Source organism: Lycorma delicatula, chromosome 10 (assembly GCF_047948215.1).
Source record: "Lycorma delicatula isolate Av1 chromosome 10, ASM4794821v1, whole genome shotgun sequence".
Taxonomy (NCBI): Eukaryota; Metazoa; Arthropoda; class Insecta; order Hemiptera; family Fulgoridae; genus Lycorma; species Lycorma delicatula.
The window spans coordinates 29,344,171-29,363,386 of NC_134464.1; positions in this window are offsets into that span (position 1 = coordinate 29,344,171).

The window sequence follows — 19,216 nt, forward strand, 5'->3', positions numbered from 1 at the left end:
GTGAACAGAGTTACAACATTTATGATCTTCAGTCATATATCCAATCAAACATTCCCAAATTAACGAGTGGACAGAAAGGCATTTATGATCGCATAATGCAAATGATAAATGAAGGAGTTGGGGGGACCTTCTTCTTGGATGCGCCAGGAGGAACTGGGAAAACATTCCTCATTAGATTGATTCTAGCAACGGTTCGATCAAAAAATGACAATTATTCTGTTGCGGAATATTAATCAGCCAAAACTCTGCAACGGCACGCGACTTGCAGTTAAGAAATTGATGAATAACGTAGTGGAAGCAACGATTTTAACGGGGTCTTTCAAAGATGAAGATGTCCTCATTCCTCGAATACCCATAATCCCGACCGATACACCATTTTAATTTAAAAGATTGCAATTCCCAATTCGATTGGCATTTGCAATCACAATCAATAAAGCTCAAGGTCAATCTTTAGAATTGTGTGGTTTAGATTTAGATGCGGATTGCTTCTCACATGGGCAACTGTATGTTGCGTGTTCCCGAGTTTGCAAACCTTTATTATAGCCTTTATATCTACGCAGACAGTGGAAAAACAAAAAACATTGTATATCCACAAGTATTGCAAAATTAAACTTCTATGAAACGTATACTTTGTTTTGTTTCTCAATTCTCATCCATGCAACCACAATGTGCCACAGCGAAGCGTGGCAGGACAGCTAGTATATATATATATATATATATTAGTGGACGAGGCAATGTTCCGCTATCACTAGATTTGAGTGTATAAATTAAATTTAAAATGATGATGAACTGTGACATATGTAATCTATTTCGTTCATTTCTATGTAATCTAATTCGTCATTACAAATTTGTTGTTTAATACCTGATTTTCGATGTCGAATGTTCTGAGGTTCAAATCATAGTAAAAGTTTGTTGCCTTTATACGTTTGAATACTAGACAGTGAATACTTTAGTAATTTTGGTTCAATTAACCCCAAGTCTCAGGATTGATCGGCCTGAGTCTGTGGCAGAGTACATTTATATGCCATACATAACATTCTCTTCTCATTTGACTGTGAGAGAGGGTTGTTTATTGTTCAGTTGTTGAATAAATTGCAGTGTAAGTATTAGGAAAATAAAAAATTTAACGGAAATAAAATACATATAATTATCAGGACACAATGAATGCATTATAATGTTGTAAATCATTATTATCCAAGAAATATTTAGTATGTTTCCACATTTTTAATTAAAACAGACATAATATCATTCCATAAAAAAATTCAGAACAATTTCTGTAAATCGTTTATCAATATACCCAGGTGTATTTATCGATGTCTTAGTTCCTTTTATATCATGATTGTTTCTTTATATTGTATATTAAAATTGAAACGATTAGCAATTTTTTTTTTTATTTATTGAAAGATCACTAAGAGTTCTTAGCAATTTTTTTCTTTTTTTTTTTTTGTATTTATTGAAATATCACTAAGAATTCAGAATGTAATTTGATTCGTTTATCAATAAATCATGCTAATCAAGTTGATGATTATTTGAAATCAGGCTAAGATTTCTTTGTTAAAATCTTAATGAAAGATTTATATTTCATTAAGATATATTTAGGATATTAGGATATATTTTTCTTTATAGAAAAAATTAATCGCATAATTAGATATAATGAATTTAATAAATATATCTAAAATAATTTTATTAATTTAAATTATATAACAGAATCTGTGAATTATAAACAAATTCAATTTTATTGTGTACCTCATCAAACCTAAATAAAATATTTTATAGTTAAAACCAGTGACATATAATTTCTTTTGGTTTTGAGACGACAACTGAAATTTTAATTAAATTTAAATTAAAAAATAAAAAGATTATCTAAACTGACAACCACACCCATCAAGTATAACAAAATATCGTGACTGCTGGCTCTAGTCAGCCATAAATGTTATTTTATAGATTACATAGATACGATCTATATACAAATCAAAAAAAAATCTATAACTAGATTTGTTTTTCAATTGAAAAACAAGAAATGTATTTAAAATAAATAAATAATAGCAGGAAATATTAAAAAAATAAATAAATAAATATTTTTTTTTAAATTAATAAATGAAGATGCAAATATCTATATAAATGCACTAAAAAATGTTCTACCACTATTTATGAAATAAAATCCAAATTGAAAACTGAAAACGTTTATGAACAATACAATCTGAAAGTAAAGATTTACTTACTGTTTAATTGGGCTAAATCAAATGGAGAGTTTTAAGTGATAACCTTTTGCTTTCAAGTTGAACTTTTATTTTTTTATGCAATAATTTTTATAAATATGTTGTTACTTCTTAGGAATGATTCTTTTATCAATTTGCTTTTTATTCATTACTTATTACTTTCTTATGATTGTCTTTTGTTCTTACTAATTCCTTTTTCTTAAAAATATATTGTTTAACAATTAATATGAACATGCAGTTATAAATTTAACTTTTTTCACAAAGTGTTCCCTAGTATAATTTTTTTTTCAAAAACCGTTTAAATTGAAAAACTCTTTAAAGAGAAAATTTTGAATTGAATACAATTTTCTTTATAACGCACTTTTTTTTTAGATACGTTTAAGCGTAGCTACAAACTATTATAGTTTACAATCGAAAGAGAAACTTTATAAGAAATTTCAACAAACCACGCCTTCTATATATTTTTAGACAACCTAGATGTAACTTTTTTCTGAAGGATGTTGTTTCGTATATTAATATTTAAATGAATGATGTATTTGAATTTTGTAAAATTATATCAGATTTAAAAAAATGAAGTTATAGTTTTTAAAAATACGCGTTCAGAGAATAATACATTAATTTGTGGTAAAACAAAAAAATCATACCAATAATTTTAATAATTTATTAAAACTATACGCATTATAAACATTATAATTATATCCAATTATAAGCATTATTTTATTTTATAAAATTATCACGCCTATTTTTTTAATAATTTGGAACTACCGTAGTTCCAAATTATTAAAGAAGCAGATTAGAAAAGTAAGTTCTAAAATCTACATAACATCACTTTCAATCCACCTACCAGGTATCCTGACATGTTAAAGCAGTTTCCATTCCCAAAAAATTGAGATAGGCATGAGAATATCTTCTTCCAGCTAAGATGGGGCTTCCCCGTACTGTCTCCTTGAGGTAAGGGAAAGGCTAGATGAGACGTTTCCTGGTTGGTGGATTGGAAGAAGTGGTTCAATTTCCTGACCATTCAGATCGCCAGGTATAACCCCCTCTAGACTTCCTCTTCTGGAGTTATGTTAAAAATAGGGTGTATATGTTAAAAATAGGGTGTAAGGTGACAAAACTAGCAAACAGCCAGGAGCTACGGGAGTTTTCGGAATGCCATTTCAACAATCACATCAGAAATGCTTCAACGAACAATCAAGAAATCGCCTATCGGTTGGATGTTCTTCGTGTGACTGATGAGGCACATGTAGAAATGATGTGATTTAATGTGATTTTTTGTTAAAACTTGGTAGAACAGGCTTTAATTTAATTTTTGTTTCATATCGGTATATGTAATATTTTGGGAGATATAATTAAATAAAAATAAGGCATTTCAAATGGGACACTCTGTATAATAAAAAATGATCTATGTATTTTTTTTTTTAATTAATAAATCTTAATTGCCTAATATATTTATTATAATAATATAATATTTTATATGAATATAAATTACCAAAAATTCCAGCCAATTAAGTGTTTTCAAATGATTTGAATATTTATTCATGTGTTTATTTATTTTTTATTGTAGATGATAAATTCACCGAATATGCTTAAAGCTTGAGCGTGGGAATATGGAATGATAATTTTTTAGCGTGTGAGAACATGTCTTGCTTGACCAGGAATCGAACCTGGGAGCTTTCAGATTGAAGAATGATTTTCTATTATTCCACCATGGAGGTCAAAGTATAGTCAGTTTTTCTCCAAAATTTAATTGAACTAGAAAAATGTAAGTATTCATTTATTTTTATTTAATTACAAAAAATTGTCAAAAGGTTTTGCAATAAATTATTTATATCAATCAGATAGCAGTAACTTTAAACAGTACGCCTTTTTCGAATGTAGAATTTTATTATGATAAATTTACGTACATAAAAAATACGTTTAATAATAAAACTGAATAATGGAATATAACGAGAACTATAATACTGGATACTGAATTTCAGATGTAAAATTTAATTTTCAAATGAAACGTGATTTTGATAATACTCTTGTATATAATTAACATCTTAAGTCCAACATTACACCTTTCGACTTTATTTTGCAATAACAAACAACTTTAACCGATAGAATCTTTCAGTTATTTTTTTTTCTCTTAATGGTTTTCACAAATTATTTTAAAATGATTTTGTATTTTATCAGTGATAATGTTAAATAATAATTGCGTCCGTTATAAAAGATTTCTAACACTTATAACTTGAATTAACTACATAATTTGATTTATAAAATTGAAAATAATAATTACACCTTTTTACAATGAAAAAATATTTTTAATCAACTTCAGGATAACTTGATTAGATAATTTAACTTCTAAAATACTACAAAATATGGGAAATTACAATATAATCACACAGGTTAACGAAGTTCATATAATATTTTTTTTTAAATGAAATAAGTTATTAATTTTACTCTTAATGGAAAATTTAAAAAAAATGTAATTATATTTTTTACATCAGAAAATTTAGTAATAATTGGTAAATTTTAAATAAATATACGCTAGGAGACCTGTGCTGCTCCATAACATCAGTAAATAAATTAGGTTACAATGGATAATTAACTTTGTGTGATTCATATGACATCCTTCCAGACAACATTTGCTTTCATTAGGTTTCACTTCCATTTTCATATATTTTAAAAACTTTGAGCGTGATAGGGCAACATACATTTGTCCATGATTAAAAACTGGTTCCGGTAAGTAGATTTCTACTTGGTCCAGACTTTGCCCAGAAAATGTGGCATGAACGGTAAATGCCTAAACGGTAACTACTACCAATACCTGTCCCGCATCTCTTTTTTCCAGTTTTTATATAGATTTATATAACATAATCGATATATATATATATTGATTATCGATATATATATATATATATCGATTATCGTTTAAACTTCTTATCATTTGTACATATACTGTTACATTTAAAGTGATACAGCGGCTATGTTATTTCTCAGTCCATTAAGCCAATCAGAGAACATATATACGTAATTTCTTGTTGGTTAATTTAATTTAACAAAGGTTTCCTCAAAATTGTAACAATTGACTGATCAAAGTCGGTGTGGGCTAATTTAATGGCGCTTAACGTGGTGAGTGTTGTAAGACCACACGAATTCTCTATATTAATTAGTTGCTGAGGTATTGAATGCCCTTGAGATAAGGCTTTAAGTATGAGAAAAGCTATGTTTACTTAAAACTCCTCTCATAATTCAGTGTGTGAAGTCAGTGCATGCTGGTTATATGTGGCCTGATGTAATAAGTGTTTTAAGACCCCAACGAAGTCTTTTTTTTTCTTTTTTTTAAAGAGGTGGAGGAATCCCGTTTACGGGCGTCTAAGCAGAGTCGGGCTCGCTAATAGGTTCCACCAGTTATAACCAAGGGCGTATGTATTCCTGCGCCCTACTGACTAAACCTCCACCTCTGGCTTCCCACTTCCTGGGACTACTTATAAAAGCATTTATCAGAAGAAGGGGAACCGCCCACACACACAGTCATAACAATTCAACAATGTCACACACCACACAAACATACTGGAAGCAACGCATACAGCACGTCAAATATATACGCCGACAACAACAATATACAAGAACCTGCTGAAAACAGGACACGCTACTAACGTCCACAACGCCCACGCGTTACACACCCTCACAGCTGTCAAGACAGAAATCTTAAATAGTCACACAACATACCGGTAGCCACCATTAGACGCACAAGCAGAGTGTCCCCGGCCTCATCGCACCCAGGCAACCCCCACACGTACGGGGAGCCACCTAGGCACTCAGCCGAGGACCTGTCCGCCCCCGCGCCATCCGACGCCATTCTCCTCTACGGGACTCCCCATATAATTGGAGCTTTCTTATGATCGTCCTCACGAATCTTTCCACAGTCTTCCACTATGCCTCACCTTGTAATAGGACTCAAAGGATATCTTCAGGCGAAACATGTGCTCACGTCTCAGGTTGCCGAGCATCTCTCTACGCTCTATGGCGAATCGCGGATACAAAAAGAAAACATGTTGGGAGGTCTCTTCCACCTCGCACTCCGGACAATTTTCAGATTGATCGAGCCCGAATCTAGACAAATAAGACCTGAAAAAGAAAGAAAAAAAACGGAGTCTGTAACTAAATTATTAATGAGTAATTGCAGAAAACTATTTTTTTTTGTTTTTTTTTACCAATTTTTTTTTTAATTTATAGACTAAATATCTACGTATTTTAATTGTTTCATTTAATTTTAAAAATGAGTTTTGAAATTAAATTTAATTAATTGTATGAGAATGTATCGCTTAAAATAAATTTAAAAAGTTACATACATCAGGAATTAAATTGAATTTCTAAATAAACTGTACTTGTAGAAATTGGTTTGAAATAAATTATTCTGTAAAAAATAGTAAAAGTTTTTATGTAATCATGACTTACAGTAAGTTTTTCATTACAGAATTAAAATATTTTAAGGTATCATCTTAGTTAATATTTAAAACCAAATCTCAACTTAGGCTGTTCAACTAAACAACTAAATTAAACTTTTTTTCGGTGATTTTAAGTACGGTAACTTAATATGAACAACTTAAAATATAGATTAATAAGACTAATTAATTTAATTAATTAGTCGGTGTTTCTAAAATGTTTATAAAAAGTCATAAATACTCCCAGTACCAAAAGTATTAAATAAGTATGTTTCATAAGCAGAAAGTACGTAGAAAAGTTATTACAATTTAAATAACACAGAATATTCAAATTTTATGGATTTAAATCCAAGTTCATTCCCCAGCTAATTCAGACGAAATAATTAATACTTTAAAAAAATAACTCATCTCTTAGTTTTGATAAAATAAATAACATTATTTATAAAAAGCATCCCTTTTATCGCGCAGACAAAATAAACAAAATAAACAAATCCTTAGAAGTATATCAGACCCGAACTAATTTTAAAATTGTTAATGGAATTCCATTATTTAATTCTGCCCCCGAAAAATTTCTGAATCGTCCTATTAATTTACTTAGTAATTTATTAAAAATCGTAGAAAAAAAAAAATAAAACTTCGTGTAGTTTGATATGTACGAATATGAATTAAACCAATTTGGTTTTTAGAAGTAAAAAAATACTGAGGATGTAATAATTGAGCTTGTAAAATTTTTTGCAACTAATTTGAAATAAATAATAAAAATCTAGTAATATTTTTGACCCAAGGTCTTTAAATACTTTGTATGAGGAATAGAAATTTTCATTTTTTCTTATGCATCCTAAGACAAAACTTTTATAATTTATAAAATATGGATTTTACCACAACATTGAAATCTTTTGAAAGTTGTTTAAAATCTTATTTTAACGGAAAAACCAGCAAAAATTAACTTAATTTGGCTTACCTGAGGTATAGTTCTTTTACCAATCATTCTTATATATTTAAATAGTTTATTAAAACTAGATATAACTGATTGTAATAGTTTCTTTTCCCAATGGTATCCGACTAATATTTATTGGCTATTCCTGAGAAATGTAGCATATTTGGTCTAATCATAGTACTCATAATTGTCAAATCATGGCTTGACAAGCCATGACAAGCTAAACGAACGGTAAAAGAAAAAGACAGGACGGTATAAGATATTTTCTGTAAGACATAGTAGACAATCATTAACTATAACTCATCATCGTAACAGTATTAAAATTTACCCACAAAACTAGTTAGATTTAATCAGACCAGCAAATTATTCAGATAGGGATGAGAGCTTTCACAAAATACCTCACTAGAAAGAATGTATAAAAAGTATTTAGGCGTTCTTATAGGCTCACACTTAAACCTGAATACTCATGTTAATAATATGTATCATATGCTAAAATATATTCATACGTTTTACAGTATAAAACAACTCAAAACCGAAATATTATCAAAATGATACATTCAGCCTTCGCTTGTCCAATCTATATTCTGATATGAAATCAGAGTTTGGGCAGAGCATTAGATACCCACTTACAAAATATAATTACAAAAAAAATGTATATTAAGAGCCGCACTAAGGAAACCAAGACGTTACTTAAATAATATTTTTTTTTGATGAATTCAGAATTTGGCTGTTAAGCAATTATTCATAAAATATGTAATTATGAATTACATATAAAACGTCTTTACCCTTTAAAATTCCTTAAAATTTACGTATATTTTGCAATTACTCTGTTTCTCGTACATATTTGACAGTATGGAGAAAACAATTCCTGTACACTTGCAGCAAATTAATAAATTTGGCCCCAAATCATTTTATCACTAAATCAGTGATTAAATAGATAATTACATATGTCCGGAATTATTTTTCCTTTAAACCATTAATGGAGTTTTTTCACACATATTTTTATTTCCATGTACGAACTAGAGAAAGTATTGTGATCGCGAAAAATTTCGGTTTCCATATTTCAACGGAAATATCCATTTTGACCACCCCTAAATCTATTTTGATTAGCTTCACCGTGACGTCTGTACGTATGTACCTCGCATAACTCAAAAATGATTAGCCGTAGGATGTTGAAATTTTGAATTTAGGACTGTTGTAACATCTAGTTGTTCACCTTCCCTTTTGATTGCTATCGACTGAAACAAACGTGTCCAAAAATCCCAAAATCCAATTTTTTTGGATTTTGGGCTTTTTCTTAAGTGCAGTAATAAGCCCTTTCTTTTCCTGTTTAGCCTCCGGTAATTACCGTTCAGATAATACTTCAGAGGATAATATGTATGAGTGTAAATGAAGTGTAGTCTTTTACAGTCTCAGTTCAACCATTCCTGAGATGTGTGGTTAATTGAATCCCAACCACTAAAGAACACCGGTATCCATGACGTAGTATTCAAATACAAGTAAAAATAACTGAGTTTACTAGGACTTGAACCCTGGAACTCTCGACTTCCAAATCAGCTGATTTGGGAAGACGCGTTAACCATTAGACCAAGCCGGTGGATTGCAGTAATAAGCCCTAATTGAGAGCTTTCCAATGATGTATCATAAGTGATACTCTTATTTTCATTGGTTCCAGAGTTATAACCAAATAAATGTTTAATTAATAAAATTTAGATCATAGGGAAAGGCAATCGGTTCGAATGAGTCTTCATCTTCTTTTTTCTTTTTTTTTTTAATAAAAATATTTTGATTTACTAATAATTAATTATTAACTTCTCATTGTAAAAAAAGTTACAATGAATAATAATTCAATAACCAAAAAAAAAAAATAAAAAATATCAGAAGTTTTTAATGAAATAAAATTTTACGTACTTTCCATTTAAAAAAAAATGTATAAATGTAATTTAATAGGCGTGCAAGGAAGTCATGTGTTATCCACATCAGATTTATTCAGTTTAAGTAATTAATTTCACCACAAATCATTAATCATTGAAACGTCAATAAATCACCGTATATTTTTTGCTTCTAATATCTCACCTGTTGCATGCTGCCTGCGCTTAAACATATCTTTTGCCGGTAATGCTTAAATATATATGAATATTTTTTTTTTTTTTTTTTTTTACTTTATTATTAAAAATTGTAAAAACGATAAAATGTATGTTGGTAAAAATAAATTTATTACTCAGAAGGGAAATCTCAGTCAAAATTAAAAAAAAAAAAACTAACAGATTTTATTTTATTTTAATTCAAACCTCAACTAAGTTGTAATCCATGTTACATCTTCTGGCGGAGTGCTTGAAAAAAATTGAAATTAAAGGTCAATCAAGCGAAACTGATTCACATGACATTCGCGATGAGGAGAGGTGACTGCTCAGAAATCCATTTAACCTCTATAGGTTACACCTCACGAGCTGAAAGTATACGGTATTTAAATAATTACTTAGATTGTCGTCTAACATGGAAGATTCACATTAAAGAATGATGGAAACAGCTAAATATCAAATTTAAGAAGATATTCTGTTTATTAGTCAGGAAATCGCAATTATCCCTATTTAACAAGCCTACTTCTGTATAAAACGATTTAAAATTTTTTTTTTACCTCCGAGACCATCTTAGGTATTGCTTCAGAGGATGAGATGAATGACAAGTAGCGTGTGAAAATGCCATACCTGACCGGTATTCGAACCCGGCGTCTCGGCCTTTCATCCGAAGGATGAAAGGCCGAGACGCCTACCATTCGCGCCACGGAGGCCGGCTTCTAAAACGGTTTGGAAACCAACCCTGGTGTACCACGAATTCCAACAAAATTGAAATTATTCAGCGTTCCATAATAAATTTGGAGATGCAATACACAGGCGCTATGATTACTGTCGTTTGAGAGGAAGTCGCTCGATTTACAAGTACAAAATAAACCTTAACGAACAAGTAAACTATCTAGCTGTTAACCTCATAGACAATCGGGAAGATATAAGGCGATTAAAACAGGTACATGTATTGGACCTTGGAACCTAACAGTGATACTCAGGACAAGGCTTCTCTTCTTAAGTTGTGCGTCATCAAAGTATTCGTTTTTATGTTTATGATTATTTATGTTTGTTATGTTATTTGTTCCTATGTTACTATTTCTGTTTTTATGTTGTAGTTTTATTCATAATACTAGATAATATTATGATTTTTAGGTCATTACTGGCTGGACTTTATAAATGCTTATGTTACCTTTGATTTACTATTGATGTCTAAAATGTATTTAATTAAGGTGTTTCAAGGGAAACTTCTTTATTACTTGATTATTGTAATGAAATTTACTTATGGATTCTAATCTACGAAACCGATTATAAATATAATTTGAGATACAAAAAGAATTCATTCTTACTTTTTGAAATCTTTTACTAAAGCACAAACTCAGTCATTAATTAAAAAAACAACTGTTCCTTCAAGATTTAGGAAGGAACCAGCATTTAAAATTTCAATGTTTCAAAATCCGTAGGTAATATAAAAAATAAAACCCATCTTTGTAATTTTCAGGTATAAATTTATTGTACGCAGTATAAGTTACACTGTATCAACATATTATTCATTCTGTATATAATATTTGTAAAAAGAATTACGACATTCATCTATCTAGAACAATTCAAAGATATTATAGAAATTTTTCTAAAAACATACGTTAAAACGTTTTATACCAATTCTGCTTTAAGTAGCGATTGCAAATAAATTTCTTTTTATCTAAGTCCAAGCTTCATGAGATGTATTTTTTAGTGATTGCCTTAAACAATAGAACCGCTTGGCCGATTTTAATGATTCTTTAACCAGTTATTTTTACCATTGAGGATAATTTTAGATGTGAATTTATTCACAAAACGCTATTATTAGATAAGTAGTAAATCTTAAAAAAGGTCATGTATTTTACTGAGCCTTCCGTTTTTGCAATTCTGATCACATATTATAACACATGGTTCCTATTAATGAAATTTAGAAGATTAGTTTAATTCTTTTTTTAAGGGCAAAGAAAGATGGACTGTGGTATGCGGAAGATGACCGATGATGGCTGCATAACCGGGTATAAAGTATAAGGTAAGGTTTCTTTTCTTTTCAATTTATGCCTATTATCACAGTATTTATTTTACTAACCCACCGGGTTGGTCTAATGTTGAACTTGTCATTGCAAATCAGCTGATTTCGAAGTCAAGGGTTCTAAGGTGCAAATACTAGTAAAAACAGTTACTTTTATACGGATTTGAATACTAGATAGTGGATACCGGTGTTCTTTGGTGGTTGAATTTCAATTAACTACACATCTCAGGAATGGTCGGCCTGAGACTGTACAAGACTACACTTCATTTACATTCATACATATAATCCTCTGAAGTAATACCATACAGTCGTTCGGAGGCTAAAGAGAAAAGAAAGTAGTATATTTTACTACCTGTTTGGTATTATAGATAAATGACAAAACATATATTAACGAAATTTGAAAAATTAACTTATTTTACAATAAGAGATATAAGTTTACATAATCGAAATTTTGTTAATGTCAGTTATTTTTTAACCTGAAATATTTTCTTTCTCTTTCCTGTTTAGCCTCCGGTAATTACCGTTGAGATAATACTTCAGAGGATGATTTGTATGAGTGTAAATAAAGTGTAATCTTGTACAGTCTCAGGTCGACCATTCCTGAGATATGTGGTTAATTGAAAATCCAACCACCAAAGAACACCGGTATTCACGATCTAGTATTCAAATCCGTGTAAATATAACTGACTTTGCTAGGACTTGAACGCTGGAACGCGCGACTTCCAAATCAGCTGATTTGGGAAGACGCGTTTACCACTAGACCAACCACTAGGTCAACCTGAAATATCTATTTAAAGTTGTCTCCCTCGGGAAAAAATTGACATCTATTTCTTTAGAAATATTTTTTTTTTAAATCAATTTAAAAAAAAAAAAACAATTTTTAATTTACATGTTTATGATATATTTTATCAAATAGATTTGTAGAGATAATTACTAAAGAAAGTAGAGGCATACTATTTGAAAAATAAATTTTAAAATGGTATCCCTTACCTCACCTTGTGAAACAGTTTTTATAACATTTTTCACGCTGTAGATTAATTAAAAATAGGTGATTTCAGAGAGACAAGAATTAGATCGAATAAAATTGTTTGTTTTCTTCCGGCTACTAAATAAAAAGTGATATCCTCAGGACCACCGGATAGTTCATCTTATTTTTATATAATTAAGCTTAATAATTATTTATTTGCAATAACTATTATTATATGCAATGATCAAAAAAATATTGAATATTTAACATAATATGTAATTTCATACATTGCATTTTTATGTTATGAAACAATGTACAGAAAAGAATGAAAGCATAACTGCAATCTACTCGTATTATTTTATAGGCTATGGAGTGTATGTAACTTATTATGGCATAATTATGTATACCGTATTATAAGTTTGAATATACAGAGTATTCCAAGAGATAGTTGAAGACGGTTGTTATTAGAAAAAAATGAGTGTTTTGACATTTAATACCAGAATGTTAAGTAAGTCACAAACAATTTCGTCTGAGTGAATATTAGATATATATTTTTAAGATTTGTGTATACACAGATACACGTATAAATATATATATATATATATATATATATATATATATATATATATATATATATATATATATTTGATGTAAAATACGGGAAAGAAGGGAATTCTTTTGGGGGAATTTTAAAGTAGAGGGGAAAGTTCATTGGAGGGCGTGAACTTAACGTTTTACCTTTAGGCAAGGCTAAACCATACATCACGCTTCTCTCTATCTTTTCTGATTATTATTATTTTTATAATTTACACAGAATATAGCATAGCATTATAGTAAACCATATCGTTTGTAAACCCTTTATTCTTGATTATTTTTTTACAACTAAAAAATGTATTATATTAAATACCATTTCATGATATGATTTTTTTTATATTACATTTATTTAGGTGTGATGAATAATTTTACAGTTATTTTTATTGCATATGTAAAAATAAACTTGTTATATCGTAATACGTAAATTATTTAGTGGCCCTACCCGTATCCTGCTATAAATACTGAAAATTAAAATATTTAATAAATATTGATAAAAATACTAAACTTTGCTTTTACATCAAAACGAGAAAAGTTAGTCCTATTATACAATAGTATTTTCTATTCTTTGTATTCTCTATGATTCAAATAATGTGACACAAAAGTTATAATACTTTCCTGGCATTGATTATTTATTTTTATATATTGGAAAAATAATTCTATAAGAAAAAATTTACCTTAAGATTTTTTTTTTTGGGTGGGGGGTAATTTATCATGAAGTTTTGTTGTAAAATAATCATTACAAGTTTAAATAAGCCCAAAAAAAGTTTAAAAAATTAAAAAATCGGTATTTTTTCCTCCCCCACCTCCAAAATAAATTTCAAAAGAAAATTTTTGGATTTCTCTTCGTTTACTATGTTTAATGGAATAAAATTAAAAATAAAAATGTAACACCAATAAAAAGTTACATAAGATTTTTTTTAGCGGTTGGAAGATGAATTATGACAAAATTGTATCGTAATATTATTTAAAATTTAAATAAACCAAAAAAGTTTTAAAGAATGTATATTTTTAAACTTTGATCGGTTCTCACACCCCTAGTACTGTTTCCAAAATATTTTTTGGGGTCACTTGCACTATTAAAATGCCTATGAAGACAAAGAAATTCGGTAAAAGATATCTAATAAATAAAAACATGGTTTGTGCTAATTTTGGGGAAGTGGGTGGAATTTTAGAGCGATTTATTTTTAAATAGTAAGATAAGAATGCACGCATGTACTGAGCTTAATATAAAGTTAGGTTATGTCCGCAAAATTTTGAGAAAATTGACCACAAAAAACTATCTACCCCACTCCTTGGAGATATTGATCCCAAAATTTTACCAAAAAATTGTTCTATATACAGTATCAGTACAAAATTTCATCAAAATAGGTTAATCCCGTCAAAAGTCATTAAGCTTCAAACACATACGTATATACCCCCCAGTTTTCGTTTGTTTTTTTTTTTTGGTGCATGGATCATTAACCGCCGATAAATGCAAAAAAAACATACCCCATTGTTTGATTGAATACTGCTTTCTTTCTTGCAGTATAGATGAAGCTCTAGAGTTATGATAACCTTTCTTTTTCCTGTTTAGCCTCCGGTAACTACCGTTTAGATAATACTTCAGAGGATGAATGAGGATGATATGTATGAGTGTAAATGAAGTGTAGTCTTGTACATTCTCAGTTCGACCATTCCTGAGATGTGTGGTTAATTGAAACCCAACCACCGGTATCCACGATCTAGCATTCAAATCCATGTAAAAATAACTGGCTTTACTAGGACTTGAACGCTGGAACTCTCGGCTTCCAAATCAGCTGATTTGGGAAGACTCGTTCACCACTAGACCAACCCGGTGGGTCAGAGTTATGATACCCAAAATGTAAAAATGGTTAGCGTCGGAATTAACACCAAAAAATTAAAAAAATTATTGGATGTTGATATAAAATAAATGATTTTATATATAGGTTAATAAATATATTTTTAAAAATATGATGTAGGCACCATATGACTTCCTTGTACGCATATTAAATTACGATTACATTTTTTTTTTTTTTTTAATGAAAAGTACATAAAATTTTATTTCATTAAAAATTTCTGATATATTTTAATTTTTTTTTTTTTGTTATAGAATTATTATTCATCGTAAATTTTTTTACAGTGAGAGGTTAATAATTATTAATAAATATTTAAATTAAAAAATAAAAAATTTAAAAAAAGGGAGGTGAAGCTGATTCGAACCTTCCCTTAAGGTCCAAATACTTCATTAATAAAAATTTTATTTCGCTATAACTCTAGAACCAATGAAAATACCACTTATTATTATAAATCGTTGAAAAACTCTTAACGAGGTCTTATTACTACAGTTAAGAAAAAATCAAAAATCAATTTTTTGGGGGGATTTTGGACCCTTTTGGTTCAGTCGATTGTAATCAAAAGAGGAGATGCACAACTAGATGTTACAAAAGTCCTAAATCCATAATTTTAATATCCTGCGGCTAATCGTTTTTGAGTTATGCGAGATACATACGTACATTTATACACACATACGTATGTACAGACTTCACAGCGAAACTAGTCAAAATGGATTCAAGGATGGTCAAAGTAGATAATTTCGTTGAAATCTGAAAACCGAAATTTTTCGCGATCACAATATTTCCTTTACTTCGTACAAGGAGGTAAAAAGACTACGTTCGTTAAAAAAACTGTTCAAATAAAATTTTATTTAAAATAGAAAACTATACGGTTATTTCGATTATTATTCAATTATCATCAGTATACAATGAGATAAAATTATAATATAGCGTAAATTATGGATATTATTTATAATTTGAAAATTTCTTATTGGGTTTCAACTCTATGCTGCAATTATACGATTATCGGAATAGAGTCCAAGAACGACGTAGTCGGGCTTGGATACCCCGCCCTAGGGGTTAGAGGCAGGCAATGAAACGATCTAACCGGCCGGCTGACCTGTCGGACTAGACTTATGGCCAGCGGGCGGGGGCCCGTTTGAGTAGACAACCCCCTGGGCTATGCTTTGCTTTGTTGGGATCTGGCCCGGAGGGTAAGGTGGGAAAAAAATTATACAATTATTAATCATTATCATCATTAGTGAATTTTTCAATAATATTTTAATTTTATTTCAGTTTTTATTAGTACCGTAAAAAAATTATTAAATTTTAATTATTAATTATAATTTTTTTTTATAATATCGCCACCTAAGCTTGAAGCTTGTGCCTGGGATATGGAAATTAAATTTTGTAACGTTTGAAAAATGGCATGCCTGACGGGAATTCGAACCCGGTACCTCCGGATGAAAGGCCGAGATGCTACTGCTCCGCCACGGAAATCGGTATTTTTAAAGATATTTATTTATAAAGATACTTTTTACTGGTAATGCTTTTTATTTAACTGATGAATCCTTTCCACATAAAAGGGTGAAATTCGTAAAATTTGCTTTACAACCATAAAAATTTATATAGAATATGACAGTTATTGTTATAATTTTTTCATTAAATAATAAAATAAAATCAACAACCGAAAAGATTAAAATATGTTATAAGGTTTGCAGAAATGAAGTGAGATGAATGAGTTCATTTACACTATCTGTAATACCTGTTTTTACTCCATCTTAGTTGCATCACTACTTCGAGCACATTAGTACAAATCAACCTAGTTGGTGGTTAGATCATCAATAAAATATTAATGGGTAAAACAAAATTAAATAATTTTTTTAGAAAGTTTTATGATTTCTTTCCTTTTATTATTATGAGAGTATATACTCGTAAATAGGTAAAAAAAAATCTTAAAAGATTTGGTATTGTTATAAGTTTTGTGCTTAAGGTAAAATTTTTAAAAGAAATATATTTTTCATTATTCCCAAGTCCAAAAAATTTATTTTTGTCTGACGGACGTTTGTGCGGATGTTTGTTCGTAATTATGTACGTGGCCTGTATTTGGTCTTATAAGTCTGGATTCCGTCGACTGATTTTTTTTTCAAATCTGATAAATACATACTATCTTCGGGGGAAAAGAATGTATTAAATTTTTGCAAAAATTGGAAAAAGGGGTCAGGGTGTTTTGGCTGAAATAGAATTTAAATCATTATTGAGGTAATTTAGTAAAAAACCTTTCTTACAAAAGTTGAAGTTTTTCATATCTTGATCATAAATTATCTAACATTTCTGTTTGATATTCATCCTCCTCCTCAAAAAAATGACTTTACATATTTTCTTTGTTTAGCTACACACCTTGCTTCAGAAAAGGAATTAACAGGATTTTTTTGCATCTAAATTTTCTATATCAATAGGCGTTCAAACCACTATAATAAATTTTTGCACATCCCATTCCAGTGATCTACGATAACAAAAAATTTTTTTTTTTAAATTTATTTAGAATAAAAATCTATCTATTCAAGTTACACGTAACATCTAAAATGTAAAGATTTCAATTTTTTATAGCCCTCACTCTAATATTTCATGAAAAAATTAGCCAAAAGTTTCACTCCTTCCGAGAAAATTACCAATTTTTCTATTTAGAACTATGGCTGTTTTTTAAACAATTTTAAAATTTATTTTTTTTAAATGTATCATTATTATTTAGAAATGATTTTCATAAAAATGAATTTTACTCAAATACTTCCTTTTGAGTATGGGAACCACCAAAACGAAAAAAAATATACTTCGCAATTTCAAATTTTTAATACTCAAAATGTATTTTGTTATAAAGTAAATAACTTAAATACTCCTCCCCTAATGGCCAATCTTTCAAATTAATCGAAAAAAGTCGAAAACATATTTTTCAAAATAGTGATGTTAATATACTAATACTAAAAATGCCGGTTATTTTATTATGTTGTGAATCTTGACTTTAAAAATTAAAAAAAATTAAATATAACCAAAATAAATTTTAATGTACATTAAATTTATTGCAGTTTTTTGCTTAATTTTAACATGAAGTTAACTTATTTTTTCGCATTTACAAATACTGATACGTATATATAAAACCAAAGTTTGTTATTTTTTTTATTATTTATTCCAAAATTATATTAAAATTAGTGAGTTTTCTGTATCCTTTCACAAAAGAGATCTGATGTGGACATCACATGACTTCCTTGTACACCTATTAAATTACATATACACATTTATTTTTAAATGAAAAGTACATAAAATTTTATTTCACTAATAACTTTTCATATTTTTTTTTTATTTTATTGTTATTATTGAATTATTATTTATTGTAATTTTTTTTACAATCAGAGGTTAATAATTATTAATAAATCAATATATTTAAATACTTTTATACGAAGTCGGATTCGAATGATGTCTCCATGGTTACGGATCCATCACGTTCTCGCTTACACCACATAACTACTTGAGCGACATGAAACAAAATTAATTTAAAAAATAATACAAAATACTGATACGGACACCACAAATAAATGTGATGTAATCTGGTATCCACCACAATGCAATTGTGTAATTGTCCAGTTTATTAAAGAATTGGAGGATCGTATCTCACTTTCAAATGAAATAAGTTTAAATGAAGTGCTAAAAAAATTTGTATATGTAATTTAATAGGCAAACAAGGAAGTTATTTGATGTCCACGTCAGATTTTTATTTTAGCTGCTATTGGCGTAGAGCGGACCATATGGTGCGCCGGACAGCTGGGTAGCTGTACGCAGCGCGCGAACAATTCATTCGTTCGAATGATTTATAATCCTTTATATGACGATTAAACAAAATTTTTTTGGAGATAAAAATGGAAAAAATTGGTGTTATAACTGTGTTAAAAAATCACTACTCAAAAAACAGCTTGTACTCAAAAAACATGTTCAGAATTTTGAAGCTTTTCGTTGTAAAAGTTTTGTTTTTATTACTAGCTAAATTCATGAACGGTATTTAGTTAAAATTTGCAAAAACATTTAACAAAGTCAGGTGTAATGAAACATAAACCATGTTACATTTTTGC